Source organism: Chiloscyllium plagiosum, chromosome 16 (genome assembly GCF_004010195.1).
Source record: "Chiloscyllium plagiosum isolate BGI_BamShark_2017 chromosome 16, ASM401019v2, whole genome shotgun sequence".
NCBI classification, from domain to species: domain Eukaryota; kingdom Metazoa; phylum Chordata; class Chondrichthyes; order Orectolobiformes; family Hemiscylliidae; genus Chiloscyllium; species Chiloscyllium plagiosum.
The window spans coordinates 38,693,285-38,713,164 of NC_057725.1; the positions used below are offsets into that span (position 1 = coordinate 38,693,285).

General features: G+C 41.4%; 1 protein-coding gene across 1 annotated transcript in view; it reads right to left on the minus strand.

Moving 5' to 3' along the window:
* The window catches only part of dennd2b (DENN domain containing 2B), a 354,188-nt gene that overhangs the window by 270,986 nt on the left and 63,322 nt on the right, over window positions 1-19,880 (minus strand). The gene's annotated exons all lie outside the window — the stretch shown is intronic.

Here is a 19,880-nt window from a genome sequence, read left to right on the forward strand (position 1 = left end):
GCAAAACTTGACCTACTCTTGGGAAATAAGGCAGGGCAGGTGACTGAGGTGTCAGTGGGGTGCACTTTGGGGCCAGCGACCATAATTCAATTAGATTTAAAATAATGATGAAAAAGGATAGACCAGATCTAAAATTTGAAGTTCTAAATTGGAGAAAGGCCAATTTTGACGGTATTAGGCAAGAACTTTCAAGAGCTGATTGGGGGCAGATGTTCACAGGTAAAGGGATGGCTGGAGAATGGGACGCCTTCAAAAAAAAGAGATAATGAGAGTCGAGAGAAAGTATATTCTTGTTAGGCTGAAAGGAAAGGCTGATAGGTATAGGGAATGCTGGATGACTAAAGAAATGGAGGCTTTGGTTAAGAAAAAGGAAGCATATGTCAGGTATTGGCAAGGTAGAATCCTGAGAAGAGTATAAAGGCAGTAGGAGTGTACTTAAGAGGGAAATTAGGAGAGCATAAAGGAGACATGAGATAACTTTGGCAAATAGGGTTAATGAGAATCCAAAGGGATTTTATAAATACATTAAAGACAGAAGGGTAACTAGGGAGAGAATACAGCCCCTCAAAGATCAGCAAGGCAGCCTGGGTGTGGAGCCGCAGGAGATCAGGGGAGATACTAAACAAGTATTGCTCCGCAGTGTTTACTGTGGAAAAGGACATGGAAGATAGAGAATATAGGGAAATAGATGGTGACATCTTAAAAAGAAAATGTCCATATTACAGAGGAGGAAGTGCTGGATGTCTTGAAACACATAAGTTGATTGATCACAGGAACTGATCAGGTGTACTGTCAAACTCTGTGGAAAGCTAGGGAAGTGATTGCTGGGCCCCTTGGTAAGATATTTGTATCATCAATAGTCACAGGTCAGGTGGCGAAAGATTATTTAAGTAAGGTGGTAAGGACAAGCCAGGGGAGCTATCGATCGGTGAGCCTGACATCAGTGGTGGGCAAGTTGTTGGAGGGAAGCCTGAGAGATAGGATGTGCATGTATTTGGAAAGGCAAGGACTGGTTAGGGATGGTCAGTATGGCTTTGTGCGTGGGAAACCATGTCTCACGAACTTGATTGAGTTTTCTGAAGTAGTAACAAAGAGGATTGATGAGGGCAGAGCGATAGATATGATCTATATGGACTTCAGTAAGGCGTTCGACAAGATTCCCCATGGGAGACTGGTTAGCAAGGTTAGATCTCCTGGAATACAGGGAGAACTAGCCATTTGGATACAGAACTTGTTCTAAGGTAGAAGACAGAGGGTGGTTGTGGAGAGTTGTTTTTCAGAATGGAGACCTGTGATCAGTGATGTGCCACAAGGATCAGTGCTGGGTCCACTGCTTTTCTTCATTTATATAAATGATTTGGATGCGATCAATGAGAGGAATGGTTAGTAAGTTTGCAGAAGACACTAAAATTGGATAGCGAAAAAGTTTACCTCAGATTACAGCGGGAACTTGATCAGATGGGCCAAATGGGCTGGGAAGTGGCAGATGGAGTTTAATTTAGATAAATGTGAGGTACTACATTTTGGAAAAGCAAATCAGAGCAGGATTGATACACTTAATGGCAAAGTCCTGAGGAGTGTTGCTGAACAAAGAGACTTTGGAGGGCAGACTCAGTTTGTTGAAAGTAGAGTTGCAGGTAGATAGAATAGTGAAGACAGTGTTTGGTACGCTTTCCTTTATTGGTCAGAGTATTGAGTAAATGAGTTGGGAGGTCATGTTGCGGTTGTACAGGACATTGTGTGCAATTCTGGTCCCCTTCCTATCAGAAGAAAGTTGTGAAACTTGAAAGGGTCCAGAAAAGATTTACAAGGATGTTGCCAGGATTGGAGGATTTGAGCTATAGGGAGGGGCTAAATAGACTGGGGTGGTTTTCCCTGGAGAGTTGGAGGCTGAAGGGTGACCTTATAGAGGTTTATAAAATCATGAGTGGTATGGATAGGATAAATAGACAAGGTTTTTGCCCTGGGGTGGGGGAGTCCAGAACTAGAGGGCATAGGTTTACAGTGAGGGGAAAGATATAAAAAGGGACCTAAAGCACAACATTTTCACACAGAGGGTGATGCGTGTATGGAATAACCTGCCAGAGGAAGTAGTGGCCACTGGTTCAATTACAGCATTTAAAAGACATCTGAATGGGTATATGAATAGGAAGGGTTTAGAGGGATATGGGCCAATTGCTGGCAAATGGGATTAGATTAGGTTAGGATATCTGGCCAGCATCGATGAGTTGGGCTGAAGGGCCTGTTTCCATGCTGTACATTTCTAGGACTCTAAGAGGTAGCTTGATTGAAACTGAAGATTCTGAGGGATCTCGACAGGGTGCATGCTGAAATAATGTTTTCTCGTGTGGGAGAAAGTAATCTAGGAGTTAATGTTTAAGAATAAGGGTTTACCTATTCAAAACAGAAGCCGAGAGAGTCTTTTTCTTGTGTGCATTCATGCGTGTGTGTATTTAGAGCGAGAGATGTTATCATGGGCAGGCTAAAAAATGAGTAACTGGAGCAGCCATTGACTATTATCGAAAGGCAGAGATGTCTCAAGGATTCACATGGCCTACCCTGCCTCCTAATTCATATGTTCATAAATCTGTACTATACCTATACCCTCTCCATTGCCTCAATGTTCTTGCAACAAAATTGGACACAGTATCCCAAACAGTAAGTTTAGAGTTATTTACTAACATTCCGATCCATAGCTTTTCTCTGTAAAGCCAACACTATATTAAAAACAAATAAAAATCTGAAATTGTTAGAAATTCAATAAGTCGGGCAGTATTTGTGCAGAGAAAACAGAGCTAGCATTCCGATTCACTTGACCCTTCTTCAGGAAAAGGAGGCATTTAAACTGATGACTGGGTGACTGAGGAAGGGGGCAGTGGGTTGCAGAAAGCAGGCAGATAAAATGATTAGAAGTGGGGATCGGGAATCGATCAACAAGGTATGCATGCTCTAAAATTGGTAAACTCAATGTTGAGTTCTGAAGGTTGTGAGGTGCCCAAACAGAAGATGAACTGTTGCTCCTCTAGCTTGTGTTTAGCCTTGTTGGAACACTACAACAGGTCAGAGACAGAAATGTAGATATGGGAATATGCTGATGTACTGATGGAAAACAACTGGAAGCTTGAGTCATTTATACAGACAGTGTGCAAGTATTCTGCAAAGCAGTCGCCCAGTCTTTGTTTCATCTCTCAAATGTAGAGGAGACCACATTATGAACAACGAATACAGTAGACTTGATTGAATGAAGTGCAGGTAAATCATTGGAAGGTGTGTATGGAGCCTTGGATAGTGAGTAGGGAGATGGCAAATGGGACAAGTGTTGCATCTTTATGGTCTTACGCACTTCAGGGTTGCTTGAAATAATTTCAAATAGAAAACCAACTCATCTGCAATTTCTAGACAGACTGGTCTGCTGGAGAGAGTGGTCAATGCCCCAGGGTATCAGTGATGCAGAGTTTATCTTTGCCTTGTCAGATTGCAGATCCTGGCCAAATGCATCTCACCCAAATATTTTAGAAATGGAAGACTCACAATTAATTTGATATTCTCAGCTCAGTAGTTGCAAGAGAAATGCCATGAAGAAAGAAGACCACTTAACTTGCTTTCATCAACTGCACCAAGGCATTGGACTGGGTAGGCTGAGCTGATCTCCTTAAAAACAGGAGAAAGTTGGCTACCTGTCAAAACTGTTCAGTGTGACCTCCTCTATCCATGACAACAAAATGGACAATACTAAGGCAGGCATTAAATAGGAAATTAGAGAAGTAAGTAATAAAAGTACAACTGTGACAACATGGGTGCTGGGGAAAAATAAGCAGAAAAGAAAAAGAAAAAATAAGGAAAAGAAAGGAGGAGAAAAAAAATAAAAGTACAGCTGTAAATTATGGTGACTTAAATCTGCATTTAGACAAGGCAAATAAAATCAGTAGCAATATCCGAGAGGAGGAATTCTTGGAGAGCATTCTGGATAGTTTTATGGATCATTTACGGTGATGAACCAATTACAGAAAAGGCCTCCTTGTCTGGGTATTGTGTAACAAGAAAGAAATAATTGACAACCTATTGTACATGAGCCCCTAGAGAAGACTGAGCACAGTAAGACAAAACTTTGTTCTAAGGTGGAGAGTGATGCCATTGTTTGAGATGATGGTCCCGATTTAGTTAAAAGGAAACTATGACAATATGAGAGAGCTGGCTATGTTAAATTTGGGGAGAAAGTGAGGACTGCAGATGGAGATCAGAGCTGAAAATGTGTTGCTGGAAAAGCACAGCAGGTCAGGCAGCATCTAAGGAACGGGAGAATCATTCCTGAAGGGCTCATGCCCAAAACGTCGATTCTCCTGTTCCTTGGATGCTGCCTGACCTGCTGTGCTTTTCCAGCAACACATTTTCAGCATGTTAAATTTGGGATCAAGAAGGTTTACCAAGATGCTGCCTAGACTGGAGAACTTACCTTATGAAGAGAGGTTGACTAAGCTCAGACTTTTCTCCCTGGAGAGGAGGAAGAGAGGTGACCTGATCAAGGTATACAAGGTAATGAGACACATGGATAGAGTCAATAGCCAGAGACTTTTTCCCAGGGCAGGACTGACTGGTACGAGGGATCATAGTTTTAAGATATTAGGAGGAAGGTATAGAGGAGACGTCAGAGGTAGTTTCTTTACACAGAGTTGTGAATGCATGGAATGCGTTACCAACGGTGGTAGTGGAAGCAGAGTCATTAGGGACATTTAAGCGACTGCTGGACATGCACATGGACAGCAGTGAATGGAGGGCTGCGTAAGTTTGGTTATTTTACTTTAGCTTAGGAACAATCCTCAGCACATCATCTTGGGCCGAAGAGCCTATTCTGTGCTGTACTTTTCTATGTTCTATTATTTCAAAGGAATGACAGCAAATAGGTAATAGCAAACACTTAAAAAGTGCATGGACCAAATGCAAAAACAATGTTATTCATTCAAGTCTGGCATAAAAATAAAAATGGCAACATGGCGAAACCATGGCTAACAAGAGAGATCAGGGAGAGCATTAACTTGGAAAATGTACACAAATTAGCAAAAGAAAAGCAACAGGCCTGAGGATTGAGAACTTAGATTCCAGCAAAAGGGAGACAAAGAGACCGATTAAGAAGGGGAAATAGATGAGATTAAGCTTGCAGAGAACGTACAAACCAAGAGCAAAAGCCTCAATAGGTACATCATGAGAAAAAGATCAGCAAAAATGATCATAGGTCACCCAAAGTCAGAAACAAGGGAACTTATAATGGGAGACAAAGAGATGACAGACTAAGTAAATACATAATTTTATTGTGTCTTCATTAAGGAAGACGCAAATCCCATTCCAAAAACATGGGGGAAAACACAGTTTCTAATGGGAAGGAGGAATTTAAAGAAATCACTAGGGACAGTAAATGGGATTACAAGCAGATAAAAACCAAGAGCCCAATAACCTTCATTCCAGAGTACTTAACTAAGTGGTCCTCCAATTAGCAGATGCACGAGTGACCATCTTCCAAAATTCTAGAGACTCAAACAGCTCCTATGGATAGGAGGCTAGCTAACATTACCCCATTGTTTAAGAAGGGAGGCAGAGAGAAACAAATTGTAGACCTGTTAGCTTGACATCAGGTCGTGGGAAAAATGCTCAGGAAAAAGATGCAAGAGTCTAGTACTTGAAAGAGTGACAAGTTCAGGTAGTGTCAGCTTGGACTCAAAGGGGAAGTCATGCTTGACAAATCTGCTGGAATGTTTTGAGGATGTAACCAGTTGAGTGGTTAACAAAGAACCAGTAGATGTGGTGTACTTGGATTTTCAGAAGGATTTCAATAAGGTCCCAAATAAATGGGTGTTATTCCTACTACTAGTTATTCCTACTACTAGTCTGTGGTAGTAGTTATTCCTACTACCACAGACATCAGTGCTTCGATACCAGCTTTTCAAAATATACGTTAATGATTTAGCTGAGGAAACAGTGTCATATCTCCAGGTTTGCAGATAACACAAAGCTGTGTAGGAGAGCATGATTTGAGGAGGATACAGAGAAGCTTCAGTGACAGTTTGTCAAATTAAATGCTCAAATATATGGCAGATGCAGTAATAGATAGATAAATGTGAGGTATTTGACTTTGATAGCAAAAAACAGGCAGACAGATTATCATCTGAATGGCAATAGACTGGAGAAAGAGGGTGATGTAACAAGACCTTAGTGCATAGATGCAGCAGGTGGTGAAGGCGACATGTGAGCCTCCCTAGCAAGAGGATTCAAGTCTTGCTGCAACTATGTGCTAAGACCACAGTCTCATGTTTCCCTTGTCTGAAGAAGGGATGTTCTGGCTATTGAAAGTATGCAAAGAAGGTTAACCAGCTTGATTACTGGGATGGCGGGACTGATATAGATTAGATTAGATTACTTAGTGTGGAAACAGGCCCTTCGGCTCAACAAGTCCACAATGACCCGCCGAAGCGCAACCCACCTAATTACCCTACATTTACCCCTTTACCTAACACTACGGGCAATTTAGAATGGCCAATTCACCTGACCTGCACATCTTTGGAGTGTGGGAGGAAACCGGAGCACCCGGAGGAAACCCACGCAGACACGGGGAGAATGTGCAAACTCCACACAGTCAGTCGCCTGAGGCAGGAATTGAACCCAGGTCTCTGGCGCTGTGAGACAGCAGTGCTAACTACTATGCCACCGTGCCACCCTATAGGAAGAGAAACTAGATCAGGTGGTTTGTCTTCACTACAGTCCGGAAGAATGAGGTGGAATCTTACAGGGTAAATGCAGAAAGGAATTTTGTATATTAAGAACAAAGGACGAAGAGCAGGAGTTGGCAATTCAGCCCTCAAGCCTGCTCCGCCATTTGGTACAATCATGGCTGATCTCATCTTGGCCTCAGTTCCTCTTTTCTGCCTATTTTCCTTCACGTTTCAAGCCACTACTAATTGAAAACCTGCCTATTTCCTCATTCAGTAAAATTTAACGACGCAGCATCCACCACACTCTGGAATAGTGAAGTCCATAGTTTTCTGATCTTTGAAACAAATAATTTCTCCTCAACTCTGCTTTAAACCTCTACCCTGTATCCTAAAACCATGGCCTCTCCTTCTACATTCTGCTTTATTAATGACCAGGGTGTCCAGAATCCACAGGAAACTGATAACACTAAAACACCAAAGATTTGAGAAAGATATTGATGTAGTTCTTAAGACTATAGGAATCAAAGAATATGGGGAGAAAATTGGAACAGATTCCCAAGTTGGATGATCAGCCGTGATCACATTGAATAGTTCAACTGGCTCAAAGGGCTATATTCTATGTTTCTATGAGTTTAACAATAGTGGGGCAACACTGGAATCCTTTCAAGTCTGCAGTGGGGTCAAACAGAGTTGTGTTCTCACATTGACACTGGCATATTCTTCATTTTGCAGCTGACATATACCTTCCATAGATGGTATCTACTTACATCCCAAAAAGAAAGTTGCTCAGTCTTGTCTTCAAAACAAAAGATGTACTAAGTCCTCATCAGCTTTGCTCCATGCTAATTAGGCCACACTATGATTTCATACCAAGGCCACATGCAGTGCCAACAGTCAATGACTCTCATGCCTGTGAAGGGATTGTTTTGACCATCAACATCAAAAAGACAAAAGTCAGGGACAAGATGTTGCCATACTTCCACCTATCAGTACTGATAATGTGTCAGTGGAGATTGTTAGTAACTTCATATCTGGGACTCTACAATAACCAGTATTCTGTTACTTGATGCTGATATCAATTGACACATTGCAAAAAAGTTACAACTGTTACATCAGAGATGAGTAAGGGTGTGGGAAACAACAATCTGACTGAAAATAATCTTTGAGCTTACCACGGCTGCATCCTTAGCAGCAGAGAACACGTTCTTGGTATGAGTAAAGATTAAGCAATTTCCACCTTCTCCATCTCAGACATAACCTCAGCATCTCAACATAATATGGTCACCAACTTAAAGGTACTAGAAAATGCCAATTCCATTAGCATGCATATAACCATTGTTAAGCCAATGATGTAATGGATTGGCCACATTCACTGCGATATAACCTAAAGATCTTCTGTACAGCTTGCTGGCCATCAAGTCACAACTTCTTGCACTACAAGGACGCCTTCAAGTCAGTTATGAACTTGGGAGAATGTTAAACATGGAGGCCACTAATCTCTGGAAACAGCGCATTATCCTCTGCCACTTCTGCCACCTACAATCAGATGCCACCATCAGAGATATATTTCCCTCCCCAACCCTATCTGCATTCCGCAGAAACCGTTCCCTCAGAGACTCCCTTGTTAGGTCCACACCCTCTACCAACCCACTCTCCATTACTGGCACCTTTCCTCGCTGCCGCAAGTGGTGTAAAACCTGTGCCCACACCTCCCCCCTCACCTCTGTTCAAGGCCCCAAAGGATCTTTCCACATCTGGCAGAGATTTCCTGCACATCCAAACACCTTATCTACAATGTCCATTGCTCTCAATGTGATCTCCTCTACATTGGGGAGCAGGAATGCCAACTCCTGGAGCATTTCAGAGAACATCTCTGGGGGACACACACCAAACAAACAACCCACTGCCCTGCGGCCAACCACTTCAACTCCCCCTCCCACTCCACCAAGGACATGCAAGTCCTGGGCCGCCTCCACCGTCAAATCCAAGCCACCCGACGACTGGGGGAAGAACACCTCATCTTCCACCTTGGGACCCTCCAACCACATTGGCATCAATGTCAACTTCACCAATTTCCTTCCCTCCCTTCCCCCCCACCTCATCCCAGAGCCAACACTCCAACTCTGCACCGCCCTCTTGAACTATTCTACCTGTCCCTGAAATGTCAACCCTCCTGCTTCTCAGACGCTGGTCAACCTCCTGTGCTTTCCAGCACCACACTTTAATGTTGTGGAAGAGCAGAAGCTGATATTTTAGCTGGCTGAGAAGATGGCCCAGAGAAAACAAAGGCCACTGATTCTTGCTCATTATCAGCCACTGTCTTTCCATACAGTAAACACAGAAGAGGCCAACTTGCCAGAACGGGGCTCCAGAGAATACTTGGCAATGGTTAAGTATAAAACAGTACAAGCTGCCATTCTAAACTAACCCCACCTGTCTACAAATGGTTTGTGTTCCTCTGTTCATGTCTCTGACTAAATACCTCAAACTTTGCTATTGCATTCACTTCTACAAACTCCTGTGCCTGGAACCCAGTGGCATATTTACCTCGCACGTCACCTTGAAACTTGAGAAACCCCCCCACCAAACCTATGCCCCTTATTACATTTACACTCTGGGGAAAATGACTCCAAGTATCCAAGTCTCCCATTTTTATATATTTCTAGCAAGTCATCCATCAGCCTCTGATGCTGTAGTGAAAACAATCCAAGTTTGTCTGACCTCTCTTATAGCTAATACGCTTCAATCCAGGTGGCATCACACTAAACCTCTTTTGCACCCTCTCCAAAGTCTCCACATCCTTCTTATAGAGTGCTGACCAGAAGTGCACACAATATTCCACATGGGGCCTAATTGGACCTTTTATCCAGCTGCAACATGACTTACTAACTTTTATACAAAATACCCCAACCAATGAAGGCAAGCATGCTGTAAGCCTTCTTTACCACTTTATCCACTTATATTACCACATTCACGAAGCAATGGAATGCACCCCAAGATCCCACTGTATAGTACTGCTCCCAAAGATCCTGCTGCATAGAACTTTCAAAATGCATCACCTCACATTTGTCCTGATTAAATTTCATCTGCCACTTCTCTGTCCAACTATTACAAGCAAGAGGTCCCAGCACTGATCCCTGTCCACTTGTCAGAGACCTCCAGTGAGAAAAACACCCCTCCACAACTATTTTCTGTCTTCTATGACCAAGCCAATTTTATATTCAACTCATCAATGTGCGATTTAATCTTCTGGACCAGCCTACCCTACCATGATGGATTTGTCAAATGCTTTAGAAAAAAAACCATGCAGACTACATCCACCGTTAACATCTGTGTCACTCCAAAAAAACTCAATCAAATTTGTGAGACAAGTCCTCCCCCACACAAAGCCATGCTGACTATCCCTATAAATTCATTATTTTACAAGTGTGAGTAAAACAAACTCTGTTAACATAGAGTTGACCAAAGTCCAAAATAATAATTTCAAAAGACAAAGGCTCCCTAAGTCAATGACATTTAAAGTTTACTTGTATTCACTAGTGAACCTAAATTCCTCTAAGCACTCAAAACATCTCCATTCCAAGTGTAATTATTACTTTTCTGAGAGACAACTAAAAATTTGTCATCTCACATCTACTGATGTTGAATTATTTAATTTTTTTGTTCACTGCATCAAATGCCCCATATCCCTTTGGAATGTCTTTTAATGGATGTGGGTTTCTCGCTGAGCAGGAAGGTTCATTTTCCGATATTTCATCACCATACTAGGTAACATCTTCAGTGAGCCTCAAGATGAAACACTGATGGTGTAGCTCGCTTTCTATTTACATGTTTGGGTTTCCTTGAGTTGATATCACTTCCTGTGGTGACATCATTTTCTGTGGTGATGTCATTTCCTGTTCTTTTTCTCAGGGATGGTAAATGGGATCCAAGTCAATGTGTTTGTTGATAGAGTTCCAGTTGGAATGCCATGCTACTAGGAATTCTAGTGCATGACTCTGTTTGGCTCGTCAGAGGATGGATGTGTTGTCCCAGTCGAAGTGGTGTTCTTCCTTATCCGTATGTAAGGATACAAGTGAGAGTTGGTCATGTCTTTTTGTGGTTAGCTGATGTTCATGTATCTTGGTGGCTAGTTTTCTGCCTGTTTGTCAGAGTTCTTACAAGGTATTTAGTACATGTCATTAGTTTTGCTTGTTGTCTGTATAGGCTCTTTTAAATTCATTAGCTACTTTTTTAGTGTGTTGGTAGGTTTGTGGGCGACCATGATGCCAAGGGGTCTGAGTAGTCTGGCAGTCATTTCCGAGATGTCTTTGATCTACAAACATATCTTGCAAGAACTGTAACAAACACTACATTGGACAAACAGGCAGAAAACTAGCCACAACACAACATGACCTACTCTTATTAGTATCCTTACATACGGATGGAGGAAAGACACCACTTTGACTGGGACAATACATCCATCCTAGGACGAGCCAAACAGAGAATTCCTAGAAGCATGACATTCCAACTGGAATGCTATCAACAAACACATTTGACTTGTATCTCATTTATCAACCCCTGAGAACAAGAACCGGAAATGAAATCACCACTGGAACTGATGTCACCAACCCAAGGATATATAAACAGAAAGCGGGTGACACCACCAGTGCTTCATCTGGAGGCTCACTGAAGATGTTACTTAGTATGGTGACGAAACGTTTGAAAATGAACCTTCCAGCTCAGCGAGCAAACCTACATCCAGAACCTCAACCTGAGCTACAAATCTCCTCAAAACTTGCTATATCCTTTAATTCTTAATATTTACCAAGGAATAAAACAAAAATCAGAAGAAAATCACAGGGTTTGGGATAGGTTAATAAAGAAGGTCCAGAGAAACAGATAAAAGACACAGCTTATTTCTCTCACATAAAACAAATAACTGTGGATGCTGGAAATCAGAAACAAAAACAAACAGCTGGAGAAACTCAGCAAGTCTGGCAGCATCTGTGAAGGCGACTCACTGGACTTGAAACATTGACTTTGCTTTCTCTCTACAGATGCTGCCAGACCTGCAAAATGTTTCAAGCCATTACATTTTTTGTTTGTATTTTTCTTTCATGTTGAAGTCCAATGTTGTACCAAAAGGACAAGAAGAAAGACACGCAATTACAGATCAACATGGAAATTTTTATAATAGGCAAGCTATTGGGGGAAAAAAAAGGCAATGTCAGACTAAAAAAATTGCATATTTTGAGATGGTAACAAGGAGGGTTGGCTAGGGCAATGCACTTGATACAGTCCACCTGGATTTTAGCAAACAGTTCAGTAATGTTCGTGCCCTCACGCTGAAGTTACTACAATGTTTATCTAACAAAGAATCTACTGCTCAGTAATAATGAAATTGTCTAATATTTTAACAGAATGTTTTGTCTAAATTTAGTGCAATAATATGTCGGCTGTTTGTGAATCTAAAGGACACCAAGACAGGGGAGACTGCATTCTTTCTCTCAGCTATTTCCTGAAAAAAGTCCCGCCAGTACATCCATCGACACAAGTACGAAGAAGGGAATTTGTACTCATTTTCAGCCAATTCTTCCAGTGTTTAACCCATAAACAGTAAAGCAATCATTTTTATAATCACAAAATATAAATTTAGTCCTGAATTTCTTTGCAAAGAACACTGCTATCTGCTTAACGTCTTCACGTCAGCTATGTTTCTAACTTTGCTAATGCAAAACTATTGGTGAAATGATCAAGCATTCCTTTCTTAAAAAAATTAATTATTAATATTAACTGTAGAGAATTTGGACTGGTTTCCCTAAAATTGTGCTAGGGTACAGGTTACTGTATAATTAAGCGAATAGGCTAGAAAAAAATGTGGTTTCTCTCCTTAGAGCTCAGGCTGCTAAGAGATTTATTTGAGGTGTTCAAAATCATGAACAATTCAAATAAAAGTGAATAAAAAAGAAACAACACTGTTTCATTGGCTGAGCAGTTAATAAACAGATGGTACAGATTTCAGAGATTTACAGTTGACAAAAGAGCCAGAAACATCACGAGATAGCAGATTAATGTGAGTCAGGAATTGGAATACATTCTCTCATAGGGTGGGAAAGACAGATTAATAGTGGCTTTCAAAACAAGAGATTTGGGCAACTATATGAAGTAGGAAAAGGAGATGTGGGGAAACAGCAAGGCACCAACTGGATTGTTCACAAAAGATGCAGTGCTGACTTCAAAGGGTGAATGTCCACCTCCCGTACTGCACGGTTCAATAATTCTACCAACCTCAAGAAAGAACTGATCCAGAGGCAGAAGCTATTGAGGATGTTACACATTTATTAAGCATTCCTCAGCAAAAAAAAAAAGAGTTCAAGTTGCAGTGTTTCCTATTACTAACATGCCTTAATTGGTGGTCCTTTGTGAATTCTCAAAAGGAGAGGAGAGATCGTAGGGAGATTCCATGGGAGCAAAGTGTTCCATCCTCAAGACAGGATTTAAAAATCTATCGTGGTCCAATTCAGAGTAGTGGAGATGATATGTAGACAAGGTTCAGGAACCATATTGGGGTGTCCTAGCAGTTTAAGGGAAAGCACAGCTTCTTCTTGTTAGCTGGTCTTCGCTGGTTGTCATTGATAGTTACAGGTGACTTCAAAACGTAAGTGAGCATATTTTGCCCACTTCCTAAACAAAGACAGGCCTTTAAACAAAACGTATTTGCACAATTAGACCCGAGCTTACTGATGAAATCAGCCCATATCATGCATGCATACATTCTTTTTGCAAGAAAAAAAAACACAAATTTTCTACCAATTTTCTGAATACCACAAGCGACCAGTAGCCACTTGTAAAGCAGAATGTTCCAGTTGGAAGAAATGGTTGGAAAGTCAAGACCAACATCAGTTATTAAAATCAGAAGTGCAAGTGCCAACAACTGTAATACAGTAGGATGTTGCAATTACTTTGAGCTCATGTAAATTGCCATTTCTTCTGCTCCTTTGCAGTAACGCAGGAAGGCATGGTTAAAGCCAAATGAAACAGCAAAAGAAAAATGCCTTTAGTTTTGATTCTGGCAAGTCTTAATCTACTCCAATTCATGATCCCCATTATTCTTGGATCCCAAGACAATTGATAGCCAAACTAACTAGTTGTAATTGCAGATGGTTGCTGGGATCAGTGGCTGCTCATATGCTACTGGTTGTGAAATGGCAGCTCATGGCTAGCTGCGAGGTGACTGCTGGTGAATTGTATTCAGATTGGCTGACTGCCGATAAAAAATGGTCGATTGTTGACTGCAGGCTGGCCCCGGCATTGGAAAAATCAAAACTGTGTTCAAGGAAGCACTTTTTAACACTAATACCATGAATAAAGTACTGCATGTGGTGGAAATAGTGAAACAATTCTGATGAAACCTCACGGACTTAAAATTGTGGTGTATTTCACAATGAAGAAAGTTTCCTCAGAATAAACGGGGACCTTGATCAGATGGGGCCACGGATCGAGGAGTGGCAGATGGAGTTTAATTTAGATAAATGTGAAGTGCTGCATTTCAGAAAAGTAGATCAAGGCAGGACTTGTACACTTAAATGGTAGGGTGCTGGGGTTTATTGTTGAACAAAGACCTAGAGGTACAGGCGCATAGTTCCTTGAAAGTGGAGGCACAGGTAGACAGGATAGTGAAGAAGGCATTTAATATGCTTGTCTTCATTCGTCAATGTATTTGAGTATAGAAGTTATGATGTCACGTTGCAGCTGTACAAGACATTGGTGAGGCCACTTTTTGAATATTCCATTCAATTCTGGTCACTTTTCTCCAGTAAAGATGTTAAACTTGAGAGGGTTCAGAAAAGATTTACAAAGAGGGTTGGAGGATTTGACTTACACGGAGAGGCTGAAAAAGCTGAGGCTTTTTTCCCTGGAGCATTGAAGGCTGAGGGGGGATCTTATAGAGGTTTCTAAATGAGTTTTGAGAAAATTTGTAACTCAGGTTGAGGTTCTGAATGTAGGTTTGCTTGCCGAGCTGGAAGGTTCGTCTTCAGACATTTTGTCACCAGACTAAGTAACATCTTCAGTGAGTGTCCAGACGAAGGACTGCTGGCGTTTCACGCTTTCTATGTTTGGGTTTCCTTGGGTTGGTGATATCATTTCCTGTGGTGACGTCATTTCTTATGGTGATGTCACTTCCTGTTGTTTTTCTCAGGGGGTGGTAAATGGGATCCAAGTCCGTGTGTTTGTTGATAGAGTTCCAGTTGAAATGCCATTCTTCTAGGAATGCTCATGCACGTCTTTGGCTTGTCCTAGGATGGAAGTGTTGTCCCAGTCGAAGTGGTGTCCTTCCTCATCTGTATGTAAGGATATTAGTGAGAGGGCCATGTCGTTTTGTGGTTAGTTGATGTTCGTGTATCCTGGTGGCTAGTTTTCTGCCTGTTTGTTACAGGCAGTGTAGTGTTTGTTACAGTTCTTGTATGGTATTTTGTAAATGACATTAGTTTTGCTTGTTGGCAGTATAGTGACTACACTATTAGAAGACCCAAAGACACATATACCAAACACCACCACTTCGTCAGCAAGGACAAGATAGTCAATCTAGTGGACCTATGCCTTACCACCCACTTCACCTTACAGACAAACCAACGGAACACCTATGGGATCTCCGATATCAGGGTTCTTAGCAGAGGGACTAATACAGAGACTCGAACAAACAGCTCTGCCAACCATCCAACCCAAACTTTGGATCCGTCAAGTGGATGACACCTTTGTCATCACTAAATGAAACAATTTGAGGAAACCTTCAAGACCATCAATAAGACCCTTACTGGCATAAAATTCACTAAAGAGGAGGAAAACAACAACAAACTGCCATCCCTAGATGTCACAGTAGAGTGAATAGCCAATGGGGAGCTTTAAACCAGCGTATACAAGAAACTAACACATACGGACCAAATATTGAACTACAGAAGCAATCACCCTAACATCCACAAATGAAGCAGCATCAAAACATTATTTCAACGAGCCAACACACACTGCAGCACAGAGGAACTATACAAGCAGAGGAAAATTACCTATACAGTGTATTCAAAAAGAATGGGTACCCAATGAACACTTCATGATGAAGGGCTTTTGCCCGAAACGTCGATTTTGCTTGTCCTCGGATGCTGCCTGAATTGCTGTGCTCTTCCAGCACCACTGATCCAGAATCTGGTTTCCAGCATCTGCAGTCATTGTTTTTACCTCTACCTTTACCAACCCAATGAACACAGTCTGCCAATTTCTCGGCAACAAACTCAAACAAGCAGACAAAATGCATCCAGAAACCTTAGCCACTCTCCCCTACATCAAAGACATCTCAGAAATGACTGCCAGACTACTCAGACCCCTTGGCATCATGGTAGTCCACAAACCCACTAACACACTAAAACAGCAGCTAATGAATTTGAAAGAGCCTACATAGACGACAAGCAAAACTAATGACATGTACAAAATACCATTCAAGAACTGTAACAAATACTATATTGGACAAACAAGCAGAAAACTAGCCACCAGGATACATGAACATCAACTAGCCACAAAACGACATGACCCTCTCTCACTAGTTCCTTACATATAGATAAGGAAGGACACCACTTCAACTGGAACAACACACCCATCCTAGGACAAGCCAAACAGAGACATGCACAAGAATACCTAGAAGTATTCCGGAACTCTATCAACAAACACATTGTCTTGGATCCCACTTACCACCACCTGAGAAAAACAACAGTAAATGACATCATGAACCCAAGGAAACCCAAACATATAAATAGAAAGCAGAAACCCCAGCAGTGCTTCATCTGGAAGCTCACTGAAGATGTTACCTAGTATGGTGACAAAACTTCTGAAAATGAACCTTCCAGCTCAGCGAGCAAACCTACATCCAGAGAGATTTATAAAACCTCTGTAAGGCTTGAACAGAGTGATATTCCAGGATGTTTTTCTTAGGGAAGGAGAGTCCAAAACACAAGGGATAGATTTAAGATTAGAGGGGAAAGATTTAAAAAGGACCCAAGGGCTGATATTTTCATGCAGAGGGTGGTACATATATGGAATGAGCTGCCAAAGTAAGTGGCGGAGCTGGATACAATTACAACATTTAAAAGGCATCTGGATGGGTAGATGAACAGGAAAGTTTTAGAGCCATACAGGCCAAAATGCTGACAAATAGGACTAAGTCAGATTGGGATGTCTGATCAGCATGGACAAGTTGAAGCAAAGGATCTGTTTCCATGCTCTATGACTTGAAACATCAGTTCTGTTACATGGATCCTGACAGAGTATTTCCATCATTTGCATGTTTCTTTCATTTTTAAAGTCATCTATGAACTGCACTGATGTGCTCAGCTCCTCCATCATTGAAGATGGGGATCTTTGTGGAGCCTCTTCTTCCAATGAGTTGCTTCATCATCCACTGCCATTTATGACTGGACATGGCAGGACTGTAGAGCTTAGGTCTGATCCATTGGTTATGGGATTGTTTAGCTCTGGTCTACCACTTGCTGCTTAAGCTGTATGGCACATAAATAGTCCTGTTTGGTAGTTTCTGCAGGTTGACACCTCATTTTTAAAGGATGCCTCGTGCTGCTCTTGGCATGCCCACCTGCACTCTCCACTGAAGCAAGCTTGATCCATTGGCTTGATGGTAATGGTTGAGTGGGTGATATGTTGGACCATGAGGTTACAGATTGCGCTGGAGCATAATTTTGCTGTTGTCGATGGCCCACAGAGCCTCATTAATGCCCAGTTTTGAGTTGCTAGATCCGTTTGAAGTCTGATCCATTTAGCACAGTGATAGTGCCATACAACACAATGGCAGGATTTCATCTCCACAATAGTGAAATATTAACTCTTACCAATTCTGTCATGGATAGATGTATTTGCAGTTGGAAGACTGGTAAGGAGGAGGTCAAATATGTTTTACTACTGGATGGTTCCTTCACCACCTGCTATATATGCAATGTAGCAGCTACATCCTTTATAACCCAACCAGCTGCCGAGCCGTGGTGGATATTGAAATTTTGTTCCATTGCGATCCTCAGAGCTTCCTCCAAGTGTTGCTCAACACTGAGGAGAACGGATTCATCAGCTGAGGGAGGATGGCACACAGTACCCAGCAGGAGATTTCCTTGACCATGTTTAACCTGAGGCCATGAGACTTCATGGGATCCAGAGTCAGAGTCAATGTTGAGGAATCCCAGGGCAACTCCCTTCCGACTGTACACCACCATGCCGCCACCTCTGCTGGATCTGTCCTGCAGTGGGACAGGACATATCCAGGGATGGTGATGGAACATTGTATACGAACAGGATCATACCTTACAGACAATGTCAAGCTGTTGCTCGTCTAGTCTGAGACAGCTTTCCCAATTTTGGCACGAGCCCCAGATGTTAGTGAGGAGGACTTTGCAGGATCGATTAGGCTAGTTCAGCTGTTGTCTTTTCCAGTGCCAAGGTTGATACTAGGTGACCAGTCTGGTTCCATTTCTTGAGACCTTATAGCCATTAGTACTGAATGGCTTGCAGCCCATTTTAGAGGGCACTGGAGAGTCAACCACATTATGGTGGTCTGGAGTCACATGTAGGTAGACCAAAAAAAAATGGCAAATTTCCTTCCTTGAAGGACATTAGTGAACCAGTTGGGTTTTCCCAACACTGGACAAGGGTGTCATGGTCATCGGTAGATTCATAATTCCAGAGCTTTTTCAATTATTGAATAAGTCCTCAGAACATTAGCTGAATTTCTGGATTAATAGTCTAATGATAATACCAGCGGGCCATCATCTCGCCAAGTAGTATTAGTATTTTACTAATAAAATTAATATTTTGTTTTAAGAAAAAGCTCACGGATGAATTTATAGAATGCTTTCAACAGAAGATTTGGGCGCCCTTTATGAAATCATATAGTGAAAGTTAATCCTAGATAATACCATTAATTTATAGTGCTAATTTATGCTGCTATTACCAAACCCGCATATGCTAAACTAATCGTGATGTTTGTAATGAATCCATGTGTGTGAATATGGGTATTTACGTTGTAATTTCCCTCATACCAAGATTAGAAAATAGTACAGGACTGAAGGAGGCCAATTATTTCATTTATATAGTTACTTTTGTTATTTCTAATACCACTTAAGTCATTTCTCCTGCTAGGTAAGACCATCTGCCTCTAAGTTATTGACATGACAACCTAAAACATGAAGGTGAGAAGTAAGGGTACCATGACAGAGACTCAAGGAACTGAGTGAAGCTGCTGGGAAATGACAATGCTAAGAATTTTTTTAAAAAAAACATTGTACAAGAGCAAAGGGCACAGACAAAAGTAGTAAGCAAATCTGCAAGTTAAAATACAAGACCGTTCTTAAGCTGATATTTGTATAATTTATCTGTGAAGTAAATATAAAGGCATTTCATTGTCTCTGTTCTTGCAAAATATGCCCAGTATAACATAGAACAAATTTAAGAGTTAATGTTTTGTTGATTAGGCATGGAAGAAATTGTTTAAAACTAAAAAAGTTAACCCAGGAGGCAGTTTACTCAAATGTTGCATTTCATCGAATTCTGAAAATTGTGACTGTGTGTCATTTTTCAACTGGTGGAAAATAATGTCAGACAGCTGCACACAATTATAAAGACGTCACGCCAGGCTCACAGAGTTAATCAAGAGAGCGAAGTTCCCTTGGTTTCTGATATTCAGCAGCCCTTCGTCTCTGTGATGATACTTTTGCTCAGAAGGTCATGTGTATTGTGGCTTTTCTTTTTGTCCTCATTATTAGCCATAATTATTTTGGTATTGCTTTCCCAAAGCCGTAAAAGCAAAAAAAAATATTTGCTATGCTGCAAAATTCTCTCAATTGTTTTAAGTCTTTTATTCAAGTTATTTTAATTTAAGATTATCCAAGAATTGCTTCAATACAAAAGCATCTGGAGTGAAAAGGCAAGAGCAGCATTATATTCACTTGGGAGGGATAGCCACAAACCAGTCCCCAGAGACCTCAGATTAGTTTGAAAATCAGCTGGAATTTCAGCACACTTTCCCTTATAAGGAAAGGATGGCTTGTTGCCAAAAATGAAGCATTCCACAGCCACTGGGGTAAAATGTGTTCTGTGAGCAAGTTTTCCTCATATGGGAACGGTTTGGCAAAGGTGAGATGAGAGTAGCACAAA